Source organism: Ochotona curzoniae, unplaced genomic scaffold (assembly GCF_017591425.1).
Source record: "Ochotona curzoniae isolate NIBS_2020 unplaced genomic scaffold, NIBS_Ocur_1.0 scaffold_4505, whole genome shotgun sequence".
In the NCBI taxonomy this organism is placed as follows: Eukaryota; Metazoa; Chordata; class Mammalia; order Lagomorpha; family Ochotonidae; genus Ochotona; species Ochotona curzoniae.
In genome coordinates this window covers 56,249,140-56,262,793 of record NW_024467118.1, presented here as the reverse complement: position 1 = coordinate 56,262,793, position 13,654 = coordinate 56,249,140, and the positions used below count along the sequence as shown (strand labels likewise).

Here is a 13,654-nt window from a genome sequence, read left to right as displayed (position 1 = left end):
TTGCACATGCCGGGATGCCATATGGGTATCGGTTCTAATCTCAACAACCCTGCTTCCCATTCAGTTCCCCCTGCTTGTGGCCTGGGAAAGCAGACAGCCCAAAGCCTTGGGGCCCTGTACCTGCCTGGGAGACCTTGAAGAGATTCCAGGCTCCTGGCTTCAGATCGGCTCAGCTTCAGCCGTTGCAGCCGCTTGAAGAGTTAACGTATTGAAGATCTTCCTCTCTGTCTTCCTCTCATATATCTGACTTTCCAATAAAAATAAAATAAATCTTCAAAAAAGCAAGAGGAGGAAGGACACATTTGTCACCTTATTTGGTTCTTTCCTACTGGAATTTTTTTTTAAACAACAACCTTGTTAACTTTAAAGGAAGCATTCATGTAAAGCTGGACCCAGGGCTTCATTGGTCCAGCTGCCCCACAAGTGGGCTTCTGGCTCAGCTGTCCAGTGAGAGGGTAGATCAGGTGCTCTCTGGCTCCCAGACCCTGTAGCTAATGATACGGCATCCAGGAGCCACAGAATAGGGTGAAGAATACTCAACAGAAAGTAATCTAGCCTGCGGGCAGGCTCGAGCCTTCATCATGGGCCAAAGGGCGGCCCTTCAAAGCTCACATGGTCCAGTCTGAGTTCTCAGTACCTCGAAATGTGACTGCATTTGAGGTGGGACCTTTCAGCAGGCAAGTAGGTTGCACAAGGTGGTTGTGGTGAGGGCAAATCCAGTCCGGCTGTGCTTCTTGTAAGAAGAGGGAATTTGGACACTGGCTTGCCTGGGAAAGACTGTCACAGACCCAAGGTGACTACGGCAACAAAAAAGGCCTGTATGTGGTTCTGTCTTCTAAAGAATATCTGAATCTTTTCACTTGATGAGATCTGAGCGCAACTCCCGAGATTATAATTCTGTTTGGGTACCGCATATTGGTAGTGTTCAAGAATGACATTCTACTGGTGATGGAGCAGAAGGGGAGGCCAGTGTGAGTCCCATTGCCCTTCAGACCATCACCCCAGCTCTCTCATCTGAGCCATGCCTCTGCCGGGGCCAGAGGACCCCCAAATGCTGTGCAGGGATTGCTTGTGGTTAAGGAATACAGAATCTTTTCTGAGTCCAGCAAGGACCCCTCTTCCAGGCAGGAGTGGGAGATGGGTCCAGGACCACCTGTGTTCTGACAGATGCTCAGATGTCATTAGCTGAGTGGGAGGTTGGCCTGTGGCTATGGTGCTCATTGGTGATTGCTGAGAAGTCAGCCTTAACTAAGAGGTATTTCCGCTTCCTGTCTCTGAAGCTGGCTGATGACCTGGTTGGGGAGCATGGCCTGGCCTGCCTCATGTCAGGGCAGGACAACCCAGATGTCAATATTTACAGCCACTCAGGGGCTTGCAGCCTGGGGTCACAGAGAGGACCCTTGGCCATGTGAGGAAGCAAAAGTTCATGGATTTCACATTTTCCACCAAAATTAGCTTCCCTTTTAACTCCCTTTGCTGCAAGCATTTGCAGGTGCCCTCTTATTTTGGGAGCAAATGAAGTCCGCCTCCTTTGCTGCCACTGTTTAATTGGTTCTGGGAAAATATGCCAGAACAGGAGACAGATACAGGCCTGGGATGTCAGCCTGGCTCCATTCATTTTGGCCAGAAAGCTGAGCCCATTTCCTCACCATGGTGTGGCTTTTCTGAGGCTGAGCACTGTGCAGGGGAGTTGCCAGCATGCCACAGAGAGCACCGTTCCTCATGCCCCCTGCTTCCAGGGATGGTGGGGGGAAGCTAGGAGGTGGGGAACGAGGGCGGCCAGGGAGAGAGACAGGGACATGGTGGTGCCCTATTTAGGAAATTGTTCTACTTCACGCTCCATTTGCAAGGCGTTTAACTGGAGAAGCCCAGAAAATTTGGTGGAAAATACGTTTTTACAGTGCTTTAGGCAAACAGCCCTTCGACACCAGATCGATCTCTGCTTTGTGCTGTGGAACCACAGGATGGGGAGTAGGATGGGTTCAGAACCCAGGGCTCAAGGTGTTTCACTCCTTTCTGTGGGCGCAGAAATGCTGCCTGATCACATGCTTCTTTGCAATGCATTTCTCTGCCTGGAGTGATGGAGCTCGGTCTCCAAAGCTCTTTTGATGACAGGCTGGAAAGCCATCTCACACCTGTCTCCATCACCTACATTCCAGTCTACTGCTACTCATGTCCTGCCAGTCACCCTGCTCCCATCTCAGTTGTCCTGTCCTCCATCTCTTGGTCCTTTGTCCCCAACTCTGTTCTCTGGTCCTTAACCCATCCCTCTGACCCCTTCTCCATCTCCTGCCCCCAGCCTGTCCCCCCACACTACCACCTTGTTTTGTCTTTGTGCCTCAGGCCATCTCTTTCTCTCCCTGGTGTCGTGCTCCATTTCTTTCTCTCTCAGACTGACCTCCTCAGGAGCTCGTACATGATCCATGTGACTGCTCCAGCCTCCCACTGCTGCAGTCACTCCGGCAGACAATTCTGTTTCACTCCAATTTCAGATCCCCCAGGAAATCTGACCTGTCCGCTGCATACTGCCTTTCTCACCACGGTGTGTGCTGCTGCCACAGAGCACCAGACCCCACCATGGCCAGGTGGAAAGATCTGGGGCCAGTGTCACAGTGCAGGGGTGGCGGAGGTCAGGGGAGAGATGCTTTGTGCATATACAATCTCTCTGTCCTGTGAGGTATACAGAGCTGTCAGTGACACTTGCCCAGGAAGCCACTGCTAGGCGAGGTAGAGCTTGGAAGCCAACTGGGACTGCACCTGCAGCCTGGCTTGTCTAGAGGTAAGCAGTGGTGTGCTGATACAGTAGCACTGCCTCCCCTCCCCATCCTCCAGTGGATACCTGAAACCACAGCTAGTGCTCAACCCTAGATACACTGTGTTGTTTTCTCCTGGAAGCCCTGCAACACAGCTACATAAGTTAGTCTGTCCTTTCATGTTTATACCCTCATTCCTCTTTGGCATCAACTACTGCTATGCTATTCTTTCATGTTTAAGTGGAATAAGGGACAGTGACTTGCGGGAGGGTAGTGTATAACAGCATGCATATACTGGACACACAGGTGATTCATATCCCAGGCAGGAGCAGGGCGTACAGGATCTCTTCACTCCACCCGAAGCAGCATGCAAATTTATGAGTTGTTTGTCTCTGGAATTTTCCATTTCACATATTTAGGATGCAACTGACCACAGGAAACCAAAACCATGGGAAGGGGAAAACTGTTACAAATCAGAATGCTCCCATGCTAAGAAAACCAACTGTCTTCTACGCATGTATTGGAAGTGACTGTTCAGGCCTCTAAACCAGCAAGGCTAGGTCTGATATCAATGTCACAAAAGTCATTATTGAGAATCTATGCAATACCTACTGGCATCATCACATGCCTAGGGCAGAGGACGATTACTTCTGTTCAGGTCAAGTTCTTATAGAAATACTAAAAGAAGATTTGAACATTGTCGGCTACTTACTTTGTGGGACTTTTCAAATGCCCCTCCACCCTAAAAATATAAAGCTGTGGTATCATTCAGATTCCGATCTCTCTGTGGTGCTTGACTTGTATTTACTCAACTCCTTGCAGTAATGAAAAGCTTTTGGAGGGACGGGTGCTAGTGTTTGGCTTGCCCAGTTAAGGTGCACACACCCCACATTAGGGAACCCGGGCTCCACTCCTGGCTCCAATGCAGACCCTAGGAGCAAACGATGGTGGTGTTCCACTGACCCACCTGGGAGGCCTGTGTTGGGTTGTCAACCCCACCCAGATTGTCGGGGCCATCCTGAGGCATGAACCAAGCAGATTGGAATTCTCTTTCTCTGTAAACAACAAAACCCCTCATGTGTTGAAAAGAACCACCACTTGGTGTGGGCTTAAGGATTATTAGTATGTCTGGGAGGAAGGTGAGCCATCTCCACTGTCCTTGCTTGACAGAGTGTAAAAGCAGTTGTGTCTCCTCAGCCACGTCTCACTGCCCCTCAGTTTCACTCTCTTCTGACCAACTGTGGTCTTAGAAACATTCAATGGAAAATAAATTTACAACTTGTAAATTTTCAATAGTTTTTAATTAGTGTACTATTACCCATATATTATTACTTATTATTCATCTCTCTGTGCTTAATTTACTCATGAAGCTTTCTTATACAGCATGTATTAGAAAAACTATATAGAAGGTACCTCCGAAAGCTCATGGACTGATGAAATTAAAGCAGAAGCTCATACATCTGCTAAAAAAACATGTTGAAATCCCTGCATATGAGAAGTCTTCAAAATATCCAGAGAAATGCATTGCATAAGAACATTATGCGTGGATTCCCAAAGATTTTGGTACCAGTATACACATGTCTTCTTGGTTTCCCGTGAACTCCTTGAGGTCCCCTTTGGAATGGAGCTGTAATTTTCGGCAGCCGCTGTGGGCCCCAGAGCCTGTCCTCCATGGAGAACAGAGGAGGAACTGACTTGCATTCCGAACAAATTGCCGTGATGAAATCTAAGAGCCGAGAAATGCAGGGTGGAAGCCGGCTTAGTGGCCACGGACCTTTTACTTCCACCCCCTCCTCTGGCTGAGATTCTCTGACCTCGCGCCATGGGGGCTTTAGGGGTTACCCCAGCTTTGCACCGCAACCCTTAGGCCCTTAATCCCCAGGCAGCCCGTCCTGTCCCCACCCTCCCCACCCCAACTCCCATAGCAGCTGCCCGCTGTCACTTGCCTGGCCTGCAGGCCCTGTGGGCTGAGTGTGTATGCCACTGAGTGCCAGATGCCTTCCCTGGGCTGACTCACACACTCTGTCCCCATGGCTGGCTTGGGAAGGGAAGGGAAAGGGAGGCTGTAAGAACTGTAGGCTTTCACCCGCTAGAAGCTCACTTGGGCATCTGTACTCATTGCCCTTTTCTTACCAAAGGCGTGATTTGGGAAAAGCGGTCAGTGACTTCTCCCTTTCGATTGTTGCATTCCATGATGGTAGCGGGCAGTGTAGCCTCAGCCTGGGCTCACACATTGCACTGGGCCAAAATGCAGGCTTCACAGACAGAGCACCTTGGGGGCACCCTTGGCATCGTCCTGCCCCTGCCTGCGATGAGGCGTCAGAAGGAGCCAGCTCCAAGGAGCAGGGCCTGGAATCACCAGAGTTGGAATGGAAATGGGTAGACTGCTGGCCCACAGGGTCCATTTAGAAAATCAATGTGTGGGGCCAGCATTATAGCGGAGTAAGCAAAGTTGCTGCCTGTGTCTCTGCCATCCCATGTGGATGTTGGATTAAGTCCTGGCTGCTTCAATTCTGATCCAGCTCACTGCTAACACACCTGGGAAAACAACGAAGCATAGTCCAAGTGCTTGGGCCCTGGTACCTACATGTGAGACCGGGAGAAGATCTAGGTTCTTAGTCTTTGCGTTGCCCAGTGTTGGCCACTGTGGCCATTTGGGGAGTAAACCAGAGGCTAGGAGAGCTGAGTGAACCAGATCAAAGACCCAGCATCCTAGGTTAGCTTCAGTAGTTCCTCAGAAGTGCCTGGTAATAGAATTGTGGGGTGTAAAGAGACAAATGGCTGTTGGATTTTGTGGGTTGTCTGCAGCCACAAAGCACTGTGGTCTAGACATTGCCTTAGTCTCCGCCCTCTGAGGGAGAAGACACAACCCCGAATCAGCACCACTGCTTGCCAGTGCTTGTTAGTTTTCCAGGCTGGCCCACAGAACCACAGCACCTGCTATATTCGGGAGCAGGACTGTCGGCCTTCCTTTCTTGGCACCCTTTTAGTCCATAGTGGAATGCAGAGCAGAGAAACAGAAGCTACAGCATAGCAAGGAGAAAGCCAGGAGATGCGGGAGGAGCTCCCATGTCCATGAGCCCTGCACACAGTTCATGGCTGCAGGTGGGCGGGGCCAGGTGCAGAACTGCAGGCAGCAGACAGCGCCCACCCAGAAGGAGCAGACAGCCTGCTCAGAGGAGCGGGCCAGTGATTATTTCTGAAAGTTAAGACTGTGGGTTGGACCCTGCCTGCACTTTGCATTCCCAGTGGCTTTATTTGACTGATTCTCTGATACAAATGGGCCTACCCTACATAGGGTAAATAAAAGGCAGGACACTTTTCTCATGGATAGAAATTATTATGCTAGTTACTCACTTTTCTGCTCATGTCTGATTTAAAAAATGGTGTCATTCCCAGGCTAGGTGGAGAGCAGCAGAGGGTGCTCCTGGAAGCGGATCTTGAGTCTGCAGCCAGCTTCTTTTGTGCTTTGCTATTGATGGGAGACAGTCCAGTGTCCTGTCTGCATACTTCCATCCCAATCAGCCTTGTCCTCGCCTCAGACTAAGGGGTAAAGGCAGATTGTCCCACTTTGATTTTGTAATGCTCTTTTAAAAAAAAAAAAAGATTTATTCATCTTTATTGCAAAGTCAGATATACAGAGAGGACAGAGAGGACGATCTCCACTGGTTCACTCCCCAAGTGACCACAACGGCCAGAGCTGAGCTGATCCGAAGCCAGGAGCCACACGGGTCTCCCACACAGGTGCAGGGTCCCAAGGCTTTGGGCCATCCTCAACTGCTTTCCCAGGCCACAAGCAGGGACCTAGATGTGAAGCAGGGCTGCCAAAATACAAACCGGCACCCCTGAGATCCCGGCATGTATAAGGTGAGGACTTTAGCTGCTAGGCCACCACGCCAGGCCCATGCTCTTTAAAAAATATATATATGTATATTTATTTTTATTTGTAAGATTTATAGAGAAAAGGAGAGACAGAGAGGTCTTCTATCTACTAATTCACTCCCCAAGTGACTACAGCAGTCTGAGTTGAGCTGACCTGAAGGCAGGAGCCTCTTTCTGGGTTTCCCACATGCATGCAGGGGTCCCAAGGACCTGAGCCACCCTCCACTGCTTTCCCAGATCAAAAGCAAAGAGCTTAATCAAAAGTGGAATAATCAGGACACAAACTGGCATTCATATGGGATGCCAGCACTTGCAGGTGGAGGTTTAGCCTATTGAACCACCATGCTGGCCCCCTGAAATGCTCTTAGCTTTAGTAATAGATAGGAAGTGGTTTCCTGAGGTGGAAGAGAAACAGGAGGAGAGAGGGGCCAGGCATGCATGTCTCTAGTTGGTCAGAGGCAGTTGGTCTTTGTCAGGAAATAAGGACAAGTATTTAACTCTTAGCCTTAGCACTTACTTCAACATTACCAGGATTTGCGGACTCCGCCTTGTGACATTTCAGGTGAAGCTGCCATCACATGTGTCAGTAGCGTCCCGTAAACACCCTGGTTTGAGTACCAACTGCTCCATTTCAAATCCGGCTCCGCGTTAATGCACTTAGGAAAGCAGCAGAGGGTTGCTCAAGTGCTTGGGCTGCTGTCCACTATGTAGAAGACCCAGATGGAGTTCCTGGTTTTAACTGATTGCTATAACCATCCGGGGAGTGAACCAAAGGATGGAGGGTGTGTGTGTGTGTGTGTGTGTGTGTGTGTGTGTGTGTGCGTGCTCACACGCGCAGGGGGAATTGGTCAGTGTAAATGCTTGCAGGCCATAAATGTCCTTAGAGAGGGGACCCAACATTGGACGGAAATGTGGCAGTCCCAGCTCTTTTCTGCTGTCTGCATTGACTTTTGCAGAGCCTTGGCCTGCCTGCCAGGAAGAAGTAGGTGACAGGCTATGAAAATAAGGAACAAGCTTCTGAAAGCAGTAGGCCCAGCCGCAGGGGCTTTTTATAGCTGCTGTGCCTGCATTCAGAGAGTGGGGCGGGGCAAGGCTAGGTCTTCCCCCAACCCCCACCCTACTTTGATCTGAGAAGCTTGTCTAATCCCCCGCCAAGTCGGCTGGGACTTTATCCAGAGCAGGAAAAGGGGAAATAGTTTTCCTTTCTTGGGTGGATGTGTGTTTATATAAACCCAAAGCCGTGAAAACCAGACCAAGTGGCAGATGCACGTGTCTGCGGGTGGGCGCTGGTGTGGGTGGGTGAGCGGCCAGAGGGCTGAGTGCTCTGTGCCTGTACCCATGAGCTCTCACCCAGGGGCAGGGAGGAGAGGCCACGTGAGCCCCACGAGCAATGTCCTGAGGGCACACTGAGGCCTTGATGAAGCAGCTGGTCACACTGCAACTCCAGTGTATGGGTGGGAGGGCCTAGCAAAACTAGTTCATAGAAAGCGAAATTGAAAGAGGGGTTTATTTGGTGGGGGAAAAAGTGATGTAGAAATCTAGGGGCAGTTTTTGTGGCATAGCGGGAGAATCTGCCAGTTGGGACACTTGAGCCCATACATTAGTGAGTACCTATGGCTGAGTCACAGTTCCACTTTCCACTCAACTTCCTGATAATGTAATAGGTGAAGGCTCAGGCCCTTGGGTCCCTGCCACCCATATGGGAGACCCTGATGGAATCCCTGACTGCTGGCTTTAGTCTGGCAAAACTCCTGGCTGCTACAGCATTTGGGGAATTTGGCTCACATTGTTCATAGGAATACAGGTACTTGAACTGCCTCCCAGGATGTGCGTTAGCAGAGAGCAGAGTTAGCATTTGAATCTAAGCACTCTATGATAGAACATGCAGGGATCTTAACTGCTGTGCCCATTGGTTCAAGAGCATTTTAAAATCCAACCAGTCTTTCATAGTACACACATCTCATCATTATTTTATTTTTATTGGGAAGGCAGATTTCCGGGGCGGGGGGAGGGAGAGAATATCTTCCATTCACTCATCCACTGATTTACTTCCCAAATAGCTGCAACGGGCAGAGCTAAGTCCATCTCAAGCCAGGAGCCAGGAGCTTCTTCTGGGTCTCCCATATGAGTGCAGGGTCCCAAGGGATTAAGCCATCCTCTACTGCTTTCCCAGGCCACAAGCAGGGAGCTGGATCAGAAAGGAGTAGCTAAGATTTGAACTGGCTTCCATATGAGACGCTGCTGGAATGGTCTAAGACTCAGCCTACTATACTATGTCGTAGCCCCTAGAGTCTTTTTTCTATTCCCTGTAATCAGTCAGTAATTATTGGTCTTCAGCCACAGTCTGATCTCCATCTGCTAATGAGATCTTGAGTCATTCACTCTGTTTCTCCTTGCTGTGGTCTAAATGTTTATCTCCCCCCAACATCTGTAGGAATAAATTTGTTTATTTTTGTTTGCCTTAATGCTTCAAAGAATGTTTGTAACTTTGGTCTTTGTGCTAGATCAGGAAGTGGCTTTTATGTACAGGGGAAAGATACCTGGGGCTTTTGATACTCCGGGTTGGGTTGTTACTATGATACAATTTTTAGTGTTTTGTGTCATGCTCCCCTAATATTTGACAATTCCGATGGCTAGCTCATTTCACTAGGGTTAATTTTAAAAAAAGAAATCATCATAAAATGTGGTGCTGCCTCCTTCCATGTAGGAGGCACCAGCTGAGAAGGGCCAGTCGGCATTCTGCAGAAACGCTAGGCTGGGGTAATGAAGCACATTTTTCATCAGTCTCTTGGGCACCGGAGGCTGTGAGGTGGTCCGAGACAGCTGTGGCAAGAGCCATGTTCTGTTCCAGAGACCAGATTGCTCCATCGTCAGAAAGACTGTTGCGTTGTGAATTGCAAGCAAATGAGAAATCTCCAATGAAGTGGAAAATATCAACATGTGAAATGTGCTGTCTCCGCCCACACAATTCACACTTCAGTCTCTTTTATGCTGATTCACATATAAACATAAATAATAACCTTGGGACCATTTAATCTTTTCAAGATGTATTTTATTTATTTGAAAATTCAGAACTACACACACGCACACACACAGATAGCTTCTATCCAATGGTTCACTCCCCAAATAGCCATAAAAGCCAGGGATGAAGCCAGGAGCCAGGAAATCCATCTGGGTCTTCCACATGGGTGGTAGATGCCCAAATACCTGAACCATTTCCCACTGCTTTTCCAGGTGCGTTAGCAGGCAGCATATTAGTGTGCTGTGCCACAATACTGGCCCCTTAATCTTGAATGACCTATTTCATTCTGAATCCATTTACATTCTTTGTCAGTTTGCTTTTTCTGGATAGCACGTACTTTTAAAGTCACATGTAAAAAAAACTGACTCATTTTGTCACAGTTGTAACCATTTCCCCACTCTTGGACATCTGGGGGAGTTAGTTGGTTTACTGTATTACATGTGGTATTGTTGTGAGCCACCACCGCATGCTTTTTTGTCAGAAAGAAAGGCCTGCTTCCTTTAAGTGAATTCCTGACAATGGAATTATATCAGGTCACATGTTTTAACTATTAATACCATATTCTCTGTAAGTCCTCCTTTTTCTTTCAGTAGCTCCCACCAGTTTTGGTATGTGTCTTTAAAATTTACCTTTGCTAGCGTTGACAGATGTGAAACAGCAGCCCCTTTTTTAAATTTCAGTTTTGCGAGGGTCTGCTGCCAGTTGGTTTTGCCTGTGAGGCTTGGGGCTCTAACTCTGTCCTGGTGCTGCCCAGGAACTCTGGGCACTGGCCCATGTCCGTGTGATTTCTTGATGTTTGATAGAAGGAGCTTATCCAAAACCTTCTCCACTGATGGGCGTCTGGGTTGGTTCTCTGTCTTAGCTACTGTGAATTGATCTGCTATCAGCAATGGAGCTACAGATGTCATATGTTTCCCCTGATGTGTGATAACACAGAGAGTGCCAAAAAATGGAACTTATGGGTGAGATTGACATCCAGGGATTTGATTATAGTTTACAGACATTGTCTGTACTCCTAAGGAATAGTTTTGGATTTTTTTTTCCTTTACTTGCTATATGTTAATTTCTTCACCTAATGGAGGGTTAAGCCTGTGACTGTGAAGTGAAATAAAAATGAGCCATTGTAAAATGAGGGAAAAAAGAAAGAAGGAAGGAAGGAGGAGGGAGGGGGTGGGGAAGGCTGCCAGGAAGGAAGGGTGCTGCTGTGTTGCTGATTCTACATCATGGAATTTGTTCACTTTATACATGCATACATACATAAACACGGGGAGGGAAAGCCCCACGTTCCAGTTCAGGCACTGCCACCCTGTTCCATGACCATTGGCAAATTTCTGACCCCTCTTAGCCTTAGTCTCCTCTTTGATTGAGACCATCAGTGCAGCATCCAGTATGCATTTAGAATGCTCTTGAATGTCGCTTGCTATGGGGTTTTTTTTTTTTCTGTTCTGGGTTACTTTGGGTCTATTTTTCTATGTGATATACTCAGAGAATGATGGTGAGGTACACATATATACCATTCTCCAATCACATGATGAACTGGACTCAGAGTAATGTGGGCTGGCAGTGAGGTGGCTCAACAGGCTGATTCTCTACCTTCATCACTAGCATTCAATATAGGTGCCAGTTCATGTCCCAGAAGTGTTACTTCCCATCTAGCTCCCTGCTTAGGGCCTGAGAAAGCAGCAGAAGATGGCTCAAGTCCTTGGGCCCCTGCACCCACGTAGGAAACCTGGAGGAAGCTCCTAGCTCTGGGTCAGTTCAGCTCTGGCCTTTGGGGTCATTTTGGGAGTAAACCAGTGCTTGGAAGATGCCCCTCTCTTTGTCTTCCCTCTCTCTGTAAATCTGCCTTTCCGATAAAAATAAATCATAAAATGATAATAATACTGAGACTTTCTGCTAAACGATCCCCACTCTTGGAGGCCTTTGCCACTCCCTCTCATTACTCCACTCCTGGCAGCCCCTGTAAATTTCCCTGGGGCATTCATCACGTAGCAGTGTGGTCCCTGGCATGTCCGTTTCCTCTGCAAACATTGGACCCCTTCACATCAGTCACTGGACCTTGAGCTTGCCTGGGGTCTCAGTGGTCACTTGCTGAACCCAAGAGTACACTCGATTTTGGAGCTCACATTGGTGTGGCCTTTGGGGACAGATAGCTTCTGCAGTTTTCCTAGGTAGCAAACAGATCAGGATCCTCTCTTTATATTTGTGTTGAGATAGATGGGGGGGGGGGCGGGGGGAGTGGTTTCCCTTATGTTCTTCACCCTGGAACAGTGAGTGGAACCAACAGATGTTCCGGAGATTGTCAGCTGTTCTGCTCTGGGGGTCAGTCTTTGTCTGTAGCCAATGAATTCTCGATGTGTGTGAAACTTCTTAAGGCCTTCCACTTTGATGCTGTGTTTCCATGGCTGGCAACTCACTCAGGTTTGAGACCTTCCAGCAGACAGTTAAGAATTGTGGCCCTCAGGCTGAATAGTCGGCTGTGGATCATTCCAGATTCTCTAGCAAACTGATCTATCTGTCCACCAAAAGCTGTGGCCATCTCAGCAAGGACTTACAGCACTGCCAGGCTGTGGCCAGGGACAGGTGCCAGGGCAGGCAGGGACTTAGCATCTGTGATGATAATCTGAGGTAGGCAGATCTGTATGATATTCCAATCAGGAGAGAGTTTTCAGAGGAAAACAGAGAAGGCCAGTCTTACATTCCAGCCAAGGAAGGGATCCCAGGACAGAATGTGGAAGCCTGACAATATAGAGGGCTAGGGAAGGGTGGCACAGCTCTGGGGTGCAGCCTGGGGGTGCAGAGAACTTCCCCTTGTTACTGCTCTAAGCCGCCATGAAGCATGGTGCATTGGTTGCTTTACAAATGTTGACTCTGGGACAGGGAGGGAATCCGTTCTACTCAGACAGCTGCCCACTTATTACTGATGTTTGGATGGAACAACTCCCAGGTCTCAGTCCAGTCCCAGGAGGCTCTTCCTTGGGTCTGTCTTTATATCTTTGAGAACATTTCCACTTCTAACTTGAACTGTGATATCCTGAGCTCTTTTCCTAGTTGCTGTCAGAACTCTTGTCTGTATCCAGCAGACAAGCCAAGGACACCAAATGAGCTTTTGCCATCGCTTGGTGTTGGCAGGAATTTGTTTTTAGAATTCAAATTGAGCTCATTTGGTGCAGAGCCATAGAAAATGGCTATATCAGGCAACTAACAACTTTCATAGAAAATTACGAGCATATCAGTGCGTAGCTTGGTATTTAAAAAGACTGTATTTAGATGGGTCCTCTAGGGAAGATGTGTTCTGGCTTAGAGAAGCAGTTACCAGTTTGGGGAAATTACAGGGGTGGAGAATTGGGTGTTTTGATTTTTTTTTTCCGCCAAGGGCCATTCAGATATTTATAACATCATTTGTGGGCCACACAAAATTATCAACTTAAAATTTAGCCACCCAGAAATTTGTTGACTTTGGAGTTTCACCCGCGGTTGCCTTGGCAAGGCCAGACCCAGTGGTTTCTCAGGCCTCCTGTGGTCCACCAGCCAGATGTTCCCCCACTGCTATTAGAGGCTGGTGGCACAGCATGAAGGGTCCCAGAGCTGGGTTCCCAGGTTCACATCCTAAGGCTGCTGTTTGTTAACTCCTGACTCTAGCTCCATAGCAGAATCTCCCTGTATGATGAGAGTCCTTTTGGGGTACTATGATAGTGAAATTAGATGGGCCTACCATTATGAGCTCTGCCAAGGTGAGGCGAAGCAATCTATACCACGTGCCAGCAGATGCTTCAGTGTCCCTAGAATTTCAAAGCATTTGTGGAAGTGATGGCTGCCCTTGAGTTGAAGTATGAGGTTCAAGGGTTGTCTGTCCCCCATCAGTCTCTGACTTAGGTCTTTGTTATGGTTTGTTTCCTGCAGAGCAGGGCAGCTTAAGCAGCCACATGACTATCATCCAGCTGTTGATGAAGGACTCCAAGTGAGAGTGCAGGTGCTGGCCATGAGAACAGAGGAG

At 48.4% G+C, this 13,654-nt stretch overlaps 1 protein-coding gene across 2 annotated transcripts in view; it reads left to right on the top strand.

The window, feature by feature from the left end:
• MFHAS1 (malignant fibrous histiocytoma amplified sequence 1) overlaps positions 1–13,654 on the top strand; it is an 82,669-nt gene that overhangs the window by 54,873 nt on the left and 14,142 nt on the right. The window lies entirely within an intron of this gene.